At 44.9% G+C, this 14,992-nt stretch overlaps 1 pseudogene; it reads right to left on the bottom strand.

The window, feature by feature from the left end:
- Positions 1–10,568: 10,568 nt before the first annotated feature.
- On the bottom strand, positions 10,569–12,057 carry LOC123450450 (annotated as a pseudogene).
- Between the last annotated feature and the right edge of the window lie 2,935 nt (positions 12,058–14,992).

Genomic DNA, 14,992 nt, shown 5'->3' with positions numbered 1-14,992 from the left:
TCCTCCGGCTGCTCCTGGGCCGAATGCACCTCGACCCGAGGCTGCTCCTGGACCGGAGTCTCATGGGACGAATGCCCGTGAACACCAGGCTCCTGGACCGGAGTCCCCGTAGCCTCCTCCGCAAACGGGTCGACCATACTAGTCCTATGCTCGGGTGAATGAGCTGGTGGTGGTGGCGAGGACGGCTCAACAGTCCTCCTGGATCTTCCGCGGCCACCACCTCTCCCTGTACCCTTCCCCTTCCTCCCTACCCGACCAGCACCTCTCCTAGTGGGCAATGCCGCCGACGAAGAAGAACCCCCGGCTGGTGTCGAAAGACTGTCTGCCAAGGATCTACGGAGAGATAGGGGTGGAAGGGAAGTACCACCCCTCGTGCGGGGCGCCTGGGAAGAACCGGTCGATCGCTCTGGACCCGCGCCCACCATCTTTCAACACCTGCCATGATAAAGATTAAAAGAAATTAGTACAACATAAAAAATTGAATGACTGACATGAATAATAATATGTACATGAATAATAAAGATTAAAATATATATAATTTAAGTTGTGAATCTTACAAACTAATAATCATCATCAATAAATGCATCATCATCATCACTATCACGCATGTCTTCATGAATGACGTGCTCATCGGGTTCAACGACGTGAAGTTGTGAAAGGACTTCCTTTAATCGTTGAAGCATTGACAGGTCATCCGCATCAGTAACCTCTACGAGTTCCAGATCTTCTGGTTCCGGCTCAGGGCTGGAGTCGGATTCATTGTCGGTGTCTACTTCCATGTTCTTCGATGAAGCATGGCGGTTCTTGAAACGTTTCTTGGAAAGACGTGCTTCTTGGAAGAATTCTCCATCATATGTGTCTGGGTTAATGTGAGGTTCATAATCCTGTTCATTTGGGAGAGGTGGTCTGACATGTGGCGGCACTTCATAAACAACATACCAACCTTCCAGATTCTTATCCGGTTGGCATGCCCACGGTAGGTAGAAAACTTGGGTCGCCTGTTGAGCCGTAATATAGACATCGGGAACATCTAAATGGGTGTTTGGATTGATTTCGACTAGTCCTATATGTTCATGAGTCCTTCTAGTCTTTTTCGGCTGGAACCAATAACATTTGAAGACTACGACGTTCGGTGGGTTTTCACCATAGAATTGAAGTTCATAAATTGCTTCAACTCTTCCATAATACTCGATAACACCTTCGCCGATTGCAGAGAGACCACAATTTGTAGATTTCCGGTCGGGCATAGATAGCTCTTTGCCAAAGGTACGAAAGAGATACCCGTTGATGTTGTATTTCTCAAATGAACGGACCTTATAGTCAAAATCATTAGCGACTTGTCTCAATTCGGCGTCCATAGACTCTGAATTAGCCTACAAGTTTAATACGAAACGGTTGTTGCATTAGCCGCAAGTTAGACCAAGAATGAAATGGTCCATTATTGATAATTACTGTTTGTTTGAACCAAGAGATGAAACCGGGATAGCCGCCTCCTGTCTTTGACAGAAGCTCATACTCTTCGACGGAATCATTTTCGATCACCGCTCCATCCGAGAATTTGACGACGTAACGACTGTTTGAAATATCCGGGAATAAGAGCAGTTCAAATGAATTAGAAGTTATGGGAAAATGTGCCGAGAACTCACTCGATGTACGGCCGCACTTCTGTTAGGTTGTTGAAGATATACAACGAAATGTTCCGCCATTCTTCGATATCCAACGTTATTGGTTTCGAAGCACCGGCTGGTGCGAGCTTCCCTTTGAATAGGCTGAGGTTGGACCCACCTTTTTTAGGGTCTCCATCATTGTGCCGAGGCTTCGGATTATGCAAATGATGATTTTTGGCTTCGTAGTGTGCTGTCACAAAGTTTGCCACCTCCTCAGTAATGAATGCCTCAGCCATCGATGCTTCAATTATACGCTTATTTTTACATTTAGCTCGAAGGGTCTTTTGCATCCTCTCAGTTGCATAGCACCAACGATCTTGCACGGGCCCACCCAATCTTGCCTCGGTCGGTAGATGTAAAATCAAATGCTGCATTGGATTAAAGAAGCCCGGTGGAAAGATCTTCTCTAACTTGCACAACAACTCCGGTGCAAACTCCTCCATGTCTTCTACCACGCCAGGCGACAATTCTTTCGCACAAAGAACACGAAAGAAATAGCTCAGCTCCGCCAGTACTAGCCATTCATCCTCAGGAATAAAGCCACGTAACATCACCGGCATTACCCGCTCTAGCCATATGTGCCAATCATGACTCTTGAGACCAAAGATTTTTAATTTTTCAAGACTCGCTCCCCTCTTTAGATTCGCTACATACCCATCGGGGAACATCAAGTGCATTTTGACCCACAAGATAATTTCCCTCATAGCTGGCCTTCCAAGATTGAACCAGGCCTTTGGCTTCGACCACTTCTGCTTTCCTTTGCCTTCTCGCATGTTTTGTAACGGTCTATGACATAGTGTCTCTTGATCGACTCTAGCCTTAATATTATCCTTTGTCTTCCCATCTTTGTCGAACAATGTACCAAAAATAGCCTCTCCGATATTCTTTTCAGTGTGCATCATGTCGATATTGTGTGGAAGAAGGAGGTCTTTGAAGTAAGGCAGATCCCACAAGCATGGCTTGTGAGTCCAGGCATGTTTTGAATTATACCCCTTGAAATACCCTGGACGCTCTGGATCAGGCTCGAGGGCGTTTAACTGATCCAGGATCTGTTGGCCTGTGAACGCAGGTGGTGCCAAGTTTTTGACAACTTTACCTTTGGTAAAGTTCTTCTTGTCTTTTCTGAACTGATGGTCAGGATCCAGGAACTGTCTATGCAAGTCAAAGCAAGAATACTTCCGACCCTCCGGCAACCAATGAAACTGAAGAGCTGCCTTGCATTAGGGGCACAGGAACCTTCCATGCACACACCATCCAGAGAATAGCGCATACGCTGGCAAGTCATGCATAGAGTACATGTACCACACATGCATTTTGAAGTTTTCTTTTCTAGCGGCATCGTATGTCTTGACCCCATTTTCCCAAGCTTCTTCCAATTCATCCTTAAGCGGTTGCAGGTACACATTCATATTCTTCCCCGGATAATTGGGCCCTGGAATTATCAACGTCAGAAATATGTTCTTTCTTTGCATAATCTGCCGGGGGGGGGGGGAGATTGAGTGGAATGACAAATACAGGCCAACAACTGTATTGGGTTGCCGTCATGCCGAAGGGATTAAAACCATCCGTGGCGGTGCAGACTCGAGGATTCCTTGGATCTGCCGCTTTATCCCAATGCAATCCATCGAAATGTTTCCACGCTTCCCCATCCGATGTGTGTACCATCATCTTATTCCCATCCGCATCTAGTTCGGTTCTTTTGCCCAATTTGTACCATGTCATCTGTCTGGCTGTCTCTTCGACCATGAAAAGACGTTGAAGTCTTGGTACGATTGGCATATACCGAAAAACACTAACTGCGATTTGGGTCTGCCTCTTCTCACCCATACCGTTGTCTACCAGAAGATACCTGCAAGACTCGCAATTGGGACAATAGTCCAAGTGTGCATACTCCTTCCTAAATAAGACACATCCTTTCTCACATGCATCTATCTTCTCATAGGGCATCTTAAGTACACGAAGTATTTTGTCCGACTGGTACAGGTTTGCAGGCATGACATGGCCTTTGGGTAGGAAACGTCCAAATAGTGTCATCATCGCGTCGTAGCATTCTCTTCCCAAGTTGAACCGAGCCTTCAGAGCCATTACTTGTGCAATTGCATCCAGCTGACAGAGCTCAGTGCGCTCATGGAGAGGACGTTTTGAAGACTCCAACATTTCATAAAAGGCCTTTGCAGATTTCTCCATCTCATCTTCCGAATCCCGAGCATCATCGAAGTCTTGCACCATGTCTTCGATCCCAGTACCATGCTCGTCCGTGCGACGACGGACCACCTCAGCTCTTGTGCGTTGTATAGACTCACCATGAAATGTCCACACCGTATAATTAGGCTTAAAACCCCTCCTCTGCAGGTGTTTAATCATTACAGCCTCTGTCGTCTTTTTATAGTTGTCGCATCTAGGACACGGGCAATAGTTTCTTTCCTGACCATTTGCCAATGCGGCTTTCACAAATTCCTTTGTTTTTAAAAACCATTCTTTCATCATCTCTTTCTGACTAGGGTGACCGGTATACATCCACGCACGATCACTCATCTTGCGTAGCTACTAAAGACAGAAGAAATATATTTATATATAATTTAGCATTTATATTCATCGGTTAATCAGGTTCGCCATTTTTATTACGTCCAGGCAACCTACACGCTAATAGGTAAAGATAGGTCCTAATCCCACCCGAGTATGTGTAGATTGGGTTCGTTTTCCCATGCTCTGCTCCGGATCCAACGCAAAATTTCGGAAGCACCTCCCCGCCGTTCTCCTGATACACGTCTCCGCAATAAACAGAGAGGATGTGCATCCGGAGAACAACAGGGAGGCACTGACGAAATTCCGCATCGGATCCAGAGCACAGCATACGGGAAAACGAACCCAATCTACACATACTCGGGCTGTCCATGGATAATGTTGGACAATTCGAAAGGATGGCGGTTATAAATATGCAAAGACATGCATATTTATAGATGTCGCCCTTTCGAACGGGAGACGCATACTGGTCACGCATACTGATAAATTAATTGAATTACCTAAATCTAGAAAGTTTCATCCGGAAACCGAGCCACAGTAAATGAAGGGGGGCGGGGAGGAGATGAAATTTGTACCGACCCACGAATGCAGGGGCGGAGCTCGTACAACGCACGGGCAGGTCTTCGCATAGCAGACCTCAGAACGACGAGACAACTATCCCATGTAAATCCTTTGATCAACACAAATATTCCAATTATGTCATTTTAGAGGAAAACAAGCTAAGTATATAATATTCATGAGCTAACCAAGGTTCTTGTGCCATTTTGAGCTTATTATGGTATTTTGGAGCTAAATGGGCTAATTATGTCATTGTTGGGTTAATTAAAGCAAGGATAATATGAAAGAGGATAAGAAAGAGGAGGAGGAGGAGGAGAAGAAGAAGAAATCAAGAAGAAGGAGGAGGAGGAGGAGAAGGAGGAGGAGGAGAAGGATAGAAGGTCCTTGGCCTTCTCCTCCTCCTCCTTCTCCTTCTTCTCTTCTTCTTCTTCTTCTTCTTCTTTCTTTTCATTTTGCCTATTTCTTCTCCTCTTCTCCTCTTGTTGGAGCTAAATTACCTAATTATGTCTTTTTTGAGCTAAATGGGCTAATTATCCCATTTTAGAGGAAAACAAGATAAGTATATAATATTAATGAGCTAACCAAGGTTCTTATGCCATTTTGAGCTTATTATGGTATTTTGGAGCTAAATGGACTAATTATGTCATTGTTGGGGAAATTAAAGCAATTGCAAGGATAATATGAAAGAGGAGAAGAAATAGGAGGAGGAGGAGAAGAAGAAGTAATCAAGGAGGAGAAGGACTAGAAGGTCCTTGGCCTTCTCATCCTCCTCCTCCTCCTTCTTCTCTTCTTCTTCTTCTCTTCTTCTTCTTCTTCTATCTTTTCATTTTGCCTATTTCTTCTCCTCTTCTCCTCTTGTTGGAGCTAAATTACCTAATTATGTCTTTTTTGAGCTAAATGTTCCAATTATGTCATTTTAGAGGAAAACAAGCTAAGTATATAATATTCATGAGCTAAGCAAGGTTCTTGTGCCATTTTGAGCTTATTATGGTATTTTGGAGCTAAATGGGCTAATTATGTCATTGTTGGGTTAATTAAAGCAAGGATAATATGAAAGAGGAGAATAAAGAGGAGGAGGAGGAGAAGAATAAGAAATCAAGGAGGAGGAGGAGGAGGAGGAGAAGGCCAAGGACCTTCTGGCCTTCTCCTCCTCCTCCTCCTCCTTCTTCTCTTCTTCTTCTTCTTCTTCTTCTTCTTTCTTTTCATTTTTCCTATTTCTTCTCCTCTTCTCCTCTTGTTGGAGCTAAATTACCTAATTATGTCTTTTTTGAGCTAAATGGGCTAATTATCCCATTTTAGAGGAAAACAAGCTAAGTATATAATATTAATGAGCTAACCAAGGTTCTTATGCCATTTTGAGCTAATTATGGTATTTTGGAGCTAAATGGACTAATTAATTCCAAAAAACTAAATACCAAACATGTGATCTTCTTTTTGTCTTCTCCTCCTCCTATTCTTCTTCTTCTTCTTCCTATTCTTCTTCTTCTTCTTCTCCTCCTCCTCCTCCTCTTCTCCTCCTCCTCCTCTTCTTCTTCTTCCTATTCTTCTTCTCCTCTTCTCCTCCTCCTTCTCCTCTTCTCCTCCTCCTCCTATTCTTCTTCTTCTTCTTCTTCTCCTCCTCCTCCTCCTCTTCTCCTCCTCCTCCTCTTCTTCTTCTTCCTATTCTTTCTAGTAAGCTAACTAACTAACTAACTAACCTAACTAACCAAGCTAACTAAACCTATCGCTAAACCTAGATAGCACTAAACAGCAAAAAAATAATAAAAACAGAATCTACCACTAAGTAACTAAAAAATAATCTAGCTACCACTAAATAACAAAACAAAATCTACCACTAAACTACCAACTAAATCTACTAATTAACTAACTAAATCTACCAACTAACTAAACAACACTAAAACTACTAATTAACTAACCTACCAACTAAACTATATATGCCACAACAACTACAATAACAACAACAACTACAATAACAACAACAACTACTACAACAACAATAAAAAATCATGCCGGTAGTTATAATCTAATTCCAAAGAACTAAATACCAAAAAATAAAAAATCAAGGGGGCGGGGTGGATGGGCTTACCGACAGTGGGGCTGCGGGGGCGGCGCCGAGGCCTGCGGGGCAGTGGCTGGGCCGGCGGCGCCGGCGGTGGGGCTGCGGCGGCGGCACCAGGGGCGTCGGGGGTGGGGCAGTGGGGGCGCACCAGGGGCACCACGGGGCGCCGGCGGTGGGGCTTGAGGGGCGGCACCAGGGGGCGCCGGGGGGGGGGGGGTTGTGGGGCTTCGGGGCGGCACCAGGGGCACTGGGGCGGCGCCGGGGGTGGCCGGGCAACAGTGCTGGCGGCGTTGGGCGTCGGGGGAGGAGAGAGAGAGGGAGGGGTCGTTTGAGAGAGAGAGAGAGAGAGGGCCGCGGTGGGGGCGGGACAGCCGTTACTAGATTCAAGATATTTGCCGTCTGCTGGCACACGACAAAGGGGTCTATACTCTTTGCCGTCTGCTGGCAGACGGCAAAGAAGGCGCCAGCAGACGGCAAAGAAGGGAGTAGGTTGACCTAAGGTTCCCCCGGCCAGATCTGCTTCTTTGCCGTCTGCTGGCGCCTTCTTTGCCGTCTGCCGCGGACGGCAAAGAGCTGACTGCTGGCAAAGTCCTTCTTTGCCATCAGCGAGTTCTTTGCCGTCAGTTTTGCTGAAGCTGATGGCAAAGAGTGTCTTTGCCGTCAGCTAGCTGACGACAAAGAATAGGCAGACGACAAAATCTCTGATTCCAGTAGTGATTTGGTCAAGGGCCTCCGAATATCATGATTTACTCTAACTCGGACGTAGTCTCCTATGGAATTCCCATTGATCCTGGTCTCGAGAACCTCCCCTGCAGATCGAAGCAACTTGCCGATAAGATCATGTCTACAGTAGCCATCCGACAGCTTGTGAATTTGTAGCCAGATGGGCATATAGACCATCGGGACATCGTCCGCTTTTGTGAAGCCATCACACGGAACCAGCAGAATAGCCATGTTACGGAAAAGCCATGGACCATGTTGCGTGATCCGATCCCAATCTCCAAGGCAGTAGACTTGCACCACGAATAGGTTCGGCCCGATTGGACGAAACCTAACTTGCTTAGAACAATTCCAGGCTACTCGCATATCCTTGTAGAACGCAGCCTGGCTAAAGGTTTTGGAGGTATGAACCCTAGCTAGGGCAACCCATCGGATCTCCTCTAATAGCTCAGGAGCTTCCTCCTCCACCACAACATCGCCAAACTCGTCCTCATGGAGATCAAGCTTGTCAAAAAAGTTACCAAGGTCATCATCCTTGCCCTGGGATTTACCAGTCGACGAAGAAGACGGTGACGCAGCCATCGTTATCGCGTGTGGGATACCCTCCGCGATCGCGTGGAGCCACCGGGGAGAAACACGGGCGTACGAGGGGGGAGGGCGGGGGAAGGGAGGGTAATGGAGGTCGTGGGGACGTGGAACTATCGTCGGACACTACGCCGGAGGCGCCGACACTGGGGACTTACGGCGGGGATTCGCCGTAAGGATAGGAAACCCTAGCCTACGCTAGGGGAGATTAGGATTTCATACGATCTTAATTTAACCAAAGCAAACCCCTTTCAACGATGTGTGTTGAGTGGTAAGAAACGTTTCCGTCGACTACGAAAGTGTCTGTAGGGATTTCATCAATCTCAGAATAATGTGTCGGCTCATTCCCTAAAAAATGCTAACAGGGATATGATGTGCATGTGTATCTTCATAGGGGTAAGTATATGTGTGTGTGAGTTTGTATGAGTGTCTACGTCTGTAATATGTTAAAAAAAGACGGCATGGCACCACAACATGGGATTTTCCCTTTTCTTTGCAACCTTTAAAACATCTGACCGGTTAATCGAGTGGTCAATCTAGATGGTCAGCAGCAGCCATCCTAGAAATTTGGCTAGCATTTATACCATGGGTTATTTAACTGAGAGGGACCTCTTGCAGGGCAGCCGCATCGGGAACTACGGAAAGTGCCCCAACACACCACGTGGTGTGCTTTAACACTGCAATGTGTTGCTCTCTTGAGACATCTGCGGGGAATATTTTTTGGCACGTTGTCTGATGTTTTTCAGGAGTTTTATTGTGTCTGATTTTCATAAGGTTTTTCTTATTTTGTTACTTTAAAAAAATCTCAAGCATCGTTTGAAACATTTGTGCTTCATGATGAAGCACAAGTGAAAAGCATAATTGTGCTTCTCAGAAAGTGGAAATCACACAATTGTCTTTTGTGACGAAGGACGGTTATTATTTCATATGAAGTACAACTGTGCTTGTCAAAAATTATAAAGCACAGGTATGCTTCCAAAAAATACATTTGAAAAACATAGGCCTGCTTGCAAAAAAAAAAGGTGAAAATCACATAATTTGCTTCTGGTTTCCGTTTTTTAGTTTTTCTGTTTTTCCTTCCTGATCTTTAGGCTTCCAGTTTTATCCTTTTTCGGTGTGTTTTTGTTGTTTTCTAGTTTTTTTCCCTGGGTTTTTCGAGTTTATTTGTTTGTCCAAACCTAGCTATTAACATATTATTTAGTTTCAAAAATCTCGACTCGAGAAACACAGCGCGATGAACTGATATGGACGAAAAATTCAAGAGATATAGTGTTTTGAAAAGGATAATGTACGTAAAAAGCACAAAACTGTCATGCTGCGACAAAGTGTTGCACATGCCGTGGCGCTACTTGTCACCATTACAAGAGCAGGTCGGAATGAACTTTGTAAAAAGGTACCCTCTAAATAGTGATTTCATATCTCATAGCAAAATGTTAGAAAACTGAGAAAGAAATTATATGAAGAGTTCCACTGCTGGTTCATTTGGCTGAATCTGCTATTAGACATCCTCGCATATTTTGATAACTTGGCCGGCTTAATGTAGTCTGCAGTTATGAAACCGATTCTTATATTGTCTTCTGGGCGCGCACTGGCCACATATTGCAAATGGTTGTCTTGGATATCAATAGTGATACTCTTGGGATCATTGCGCCAATCGTGAAGGAGATAAATGAGACTGCAAAGGATTTTCAATCTTGCACCTTCATTCATGCCCCCCCCCCCCCCCCCCCCTGAAATATGGAGGCACATCATTTAACCAAGCATGCTTTACGTCTAGGAGAGGGTTGCCATTTGTTGCTTACTTTTCAGGTGAAAATCCAATGTTTCGCCTTAATTGGTTGCATTATGATCTATGAACTTTCTCAGGGTGAAAACTTATAATCTATGATCGGGTGAGGACAGTGCTTGTACACTGTCTTCTTCTTGGAGGCGTGCATCTGAAGAATTTGAATTTCAGGTGTTGTCTTGTTGGTGGTCTTTGTACTGCTGCTTCAAGGACTAGATCATTGTAACGGAACTTTTTTTTTTGCTGTGTGCATCTGTAGTGGCATTAGGGTATTGCCCAGTTGCAGAGACTGGATGTAATCGATATGTCCGCGGTATTAATATATTCCCCTTGTTGAAAAAATAATTCTCTACCATGAAAATTCCAGTGACACGGTATAGATTATTTTTTGACATCTAAATTGCTACATTTCCAACCATAATGAACAAGCAGGTGTCTTGCTGTCCAATTTAAAAGGCACACAGCGAGATATGATTATTTCACACGAGAAAAACGCAGGACAATGTACATTTGCAATTACTTAACTGAATTTACAAACCATCCGGTGGCATGGGTATACACACGGTGTTTCTCTAACACAGCATATAATCGGTAAACAGATACGTACACCATGTCTCTTGAAGCAGAGTACGTGCGCACTAAGAGGAAAGCACACCGTTCCGGGAACGAGTTACATTTTCGAAGCAAGCTTGACGATGAGCTCGTTCACTACGAAGGGATTGGTGACAACAATGTGCTCCCAGTCACTCGTCGCCATAACCTGTTGTTGAAACCGCAGCCCTCCCTCACTCTCGGCTAGAGGTAGAAGAAGACACAAGACACAAGGAATTCCGGGCCGGCGCACGAACGCCGCTGTGGGCGCACGAACGCCCGAATCTTGTTGATCTTTGCAATGTCTACATTGCAGCAATTCCCGTCTTACAAGCTCTGATCACGACTGGTTTATATTCCTGGGTGACACAGCACCCACGTCCACTAAGCTGACCACTAACACACGCACGCACTCATGCCAACCACACACACGACCTAGCCGGGCTCTCCACGCACATGACGCGCACAACCGCGCGCAACGCGGGCCTGCCCAACAGCTCGCAACGACCAGCACTGAGCTCCAACGGCTTGGCGTGGTTTACGGCTAACACCTGTTGCAGGTCTTCAGCGGATTGGGCTTTGAGGAACTCCAATCATGCCTCCTTGGGTCTGCAGCAATGGTGTTGCGTAGCTGCAGCAAGGATATCCGTCACCGAGCTCACATCAATGTGTTCCGACAGCCTCTTTTCACACATAGATATCAGCCGTTGGAGATGGTACCTATCAGCCGCGGCAAGAAGGTGCCTCAGCCACGTAACAACCTCTGCTTCGTCGTCTTCTTCTTCTCCTTCCATCTTGGGCGTCGAGTCGGTGTAGATGAAAACAAGCAAGGCCTCGAACACGTCTGGCTCCATGTCATCAACACGTATGGCTTCAGTCGTGGTGCCTTCCTTCATGGGGCCGAAGAGCTCCGCCATGAAGACAGTGGAACGGGCCGCAAGCACGCAGCGGTGAGCAGAGAATGTCTCATTGCCGACCTCGAACGTCACGTCGGCGCCGACCTTGGTCGTGAAGAGATGTTTTAGATGCTTGCATATGTTCGATGGTGGCACCCCGATGAAGGTAGAAGCTGCTTCGGCGATGAGGAAATCACATCGGATGGTGAAACAATCATCCTTGAGATGCCCTGATTCCTCAAGGTCCTCTCCACCTTTCATGAGACGAGCGCGTCCCCATGAAGGGTCATCGCTAGAGAAATCAACCTTTTTCCTCGCATGGATTTGTGCGGGCTCTTGCTTTGCAACCTCATCAATGAAACTAAACTGGACGCGCACCTTCACAGGCTGTGCAACATCCTGGTCAAGGAAAAGATAAATAGACACGAACCCAGCATCCTCCGAATGATTACCATTGGGGTAGAACTTCAAAGCCCATCGGTAGCCACCAGCTCTGAAAGAGCAACCCTTGATGCACACTTTGTTTGGCGTGTATTTGACGCGGGAGTAACCTTGGACCACGAGCAGGTGATACCAACTGCCGCTAGCCGTGCCGGAGTAGATCATGGCCGACTCCGCGGACGGCTGCAGCAGCTTGCCTCCAGCAACGACGGATACACCAGCGAACGACATGGTTCCGGCGACTGTGAGTGTGCGCGATGATCTAACTTTGTGGCCAGCGCTTGGCGAGGAAGGAAGTTTGAAGGTGCTTTTTTTACTTGGTCACGGCCTCACAGACGGTGTACTCCGCTATATAACTACTCGTGGGAAATCACGGCGGCGGCGTGCGTGCGCCTCCTCGTTTTCATATGCATTGATGCATGCACGCGCGCATCCAGATCCGTCTCTTTGGAGAACTGAAACTGTAAATGGAGCGAAGTAATGATGAGGTGTACTATCAGCAGATCCGGTGTGGTTTCATACTACTGGACGTTCGCATGATGTTGCAGATAAGTGTTCACACAACTAGTGGGGCATTCACTAGCTATTCAATGATCCAACTGATTCAAGGTTGGTGATGTTACATTACGCATTTAAAGGATTTAGAGTGCATGTTTTACATCGTGAAGACGAGAAGAAACAGTGGATGGATGCATCGGTTTTGCTAGAAGGTGGTCATGTTTGGATACTCTAAGTCGGTTAGAGGTTAGAATTAGGTCCTGTTTCTTTAAAAAGTCCTAGGACTTTTTTAGTCCCAACTAAAAAGTCTTTAGTCCCTACTTATTTCTTTTCAAGGACTAAACATGGACTAGAGGTCATTAAATGACATGCAAAAAGACCATGTTACCCCTAGTAATATAATAGAAGTTATTAAATATCATGCTAAAAGTAGGGGCACTGTTGAAAAAAGTGCCAAAAAAGTCCCTCCCATGGGGACTTCTTCCTTTAGTCCCAAATACCCCCTTTTAGTCCCCAAAAGTCCCTCCTGTTTCTTTCACATGGGACTAAAAAGGATTTTTTTTAGTCCCTACACCAAAAAGTCCCTGGAAAGAAACGCCCCCTTAGATTCTAACTCTAGACTAACCCTAAGCTAACTCTAAACAAAGAGGTGTTTGGATGAAAGGGTTAGATTATCAATAAATGCACTTTTCCAATCATTTGCCTCCTTTATCCAGGATTTTGTGTGGTGAAGGTAGAGGGAAAGTTACTTTTTCTGAGCGTCACCTAACTCTAACCCAAATAAGCACCTCTTGGGTGGGTTAGATGCATCTAACCAACTCTAACCCTCCCGTTTGGATGTTTTGGGTTAGTTGGGTCCAATCTAACCAACTCTAACTCTAACCCATGGATCCAAACAGGGCCGGTGTATCATCGGCTTCAGTTTTTTTAGAAAACTTTTGATCCATTCATCATGCCTTGACAATACAAAGAACACAAAAATAATAAAAATTGTATTCATGTCCGTACATGCAGTAGTGAACGACAACTACAAGGACCGAAGCAAGCCCAAAGACGGAGTTAAGGGGAGACGAGCAAGGGCCACTCCTCCATCCCCAACCTCCGTGTTGCACTTGAGTATATACCTACTATCGACGACAAAACTGCCAGTTTTCGCCCTATAAGTTGACGATGTGGATCGTTTATTGATCGTCTCGGCGCGGACACACTGATGATGGGGCTAGGGCAGGTTGGCGTGAAGCAACAATTTTGATTAAGAGATATTTGGTTTTAGCAACATAGTTAGCATGCACGCGCAACACACGATATTTTAATTATATTCAAAGAAAAATATACATACCCACATGCTGGTCAGTTGGCATTAAGAAAAATAATCTATAACTTCTTCTAAATAAAAATGCTCACTGATCATTTTACATCAAATATATCGTCGTTGTTCTATTTCAAAATCTTTCATAAATGTGGGGAAAATGCATGAGTAGTACTAGTACTAATTAATAAGAGTAATTGGTTTCGCGCCTTAAACCTTGTCTATTTTGAAAATCGCACGCAAGTTTAACTGTGCCTTCTAAACCGTGACGGAGGAAGTACTATTATATTGTCAAGACATTAATTACAATTTATGAATGACTAAAAAATATAATACAGTTGTTTCCTTACAAAACTAACTAACAATCGTCAAGAACTACATGCACTACTCCATCATCTTGAAGCAACATGGTAGCCACCTCCAACGTCTTGACCAAAGTATGCTCCAAAGATGTAAATATGGCTGCAGAAAATCATCTCGGTCATCCCCTTTCTTCTCAAAATAACTTGGGGATATGAAGAATGTTGAACCAATCGAGATATGAAGAATCTCGTTGATCATGGGGATCCGGTATGAAGAATCTCGAGATATAATCATCCAGTACGCAATAAAACATCATGCAAATCAGATGCTGCTAGATTAAATGTTGAACCAATCGAGATATGAAGAATCTCGTTGATCAAAATGAGAGTATGGCATCATGGGGAAAACATTGAGGGCAGGTACCTCTTCAAGTGGCAAAAATTATCCTTCTTATACTGCTTGGCGGACTACTCCTTGCTGACGGCGTGGTGGGTGGCAACGAAGAGCATGTGAAGGAGGCGGACAACGACGACGCAGACACCAAAGAAGACTGCAGGTAAGAAGACAGATGTAGCTGAACATTAGAAAGTGTCGTCTCTGTCTGTTTTATACATACCAGTAAAAGGGTCCGTGAGTTGCAACGGGAGAAAAAAATACCGTACGCTTTTAATCTTTTTATAATTATTTTAATTTATTAAAATAATAAGCTAACTAACTAATGTAGTCAGTCCTATCCTATTTTTTTGAAAAATCAACCCGTTCATTGTTAATTCCACTATGATGAGAAATTGAGCGGGACAAGCAAAGCAAAACAAAGAGGCTACGTGAATTGATCAATGGATTGTTATCTTATTTCACTCATGGGGTAGAGAATGTGGGATCAGATGACAAACTGAAGGTGGTGTTCCATTCTTTGTCTCTACAACAATACAATCTTACATTCACTACATTCATTCATCAGCAAACAAATCCTTACAAAACAAAATTTCTTGCTGGTGCTTGGCACACGGTTGGAGGCATGGGGAGGGGATCTCACCAGATGATGAGTTCCTGCCG

Source organism: Hordeum vulgare, chromosome 1H (assembly GCF_904849725.1).
Source record: "Hordeum vulgare subsp. vulgare chromosome 1H, MorexV3_pseudomolecules_assembly, whole genome shotgun sequence".
NCBI lineage: Eukaryota > Viridiplantae > Streptophyta > Magnoliopsida > Poales > Poaceae > Hordeum > Hordeum vulgare.
This window is presented reverse-complemented; position numbering and strand designations above follow the sequence as displayed.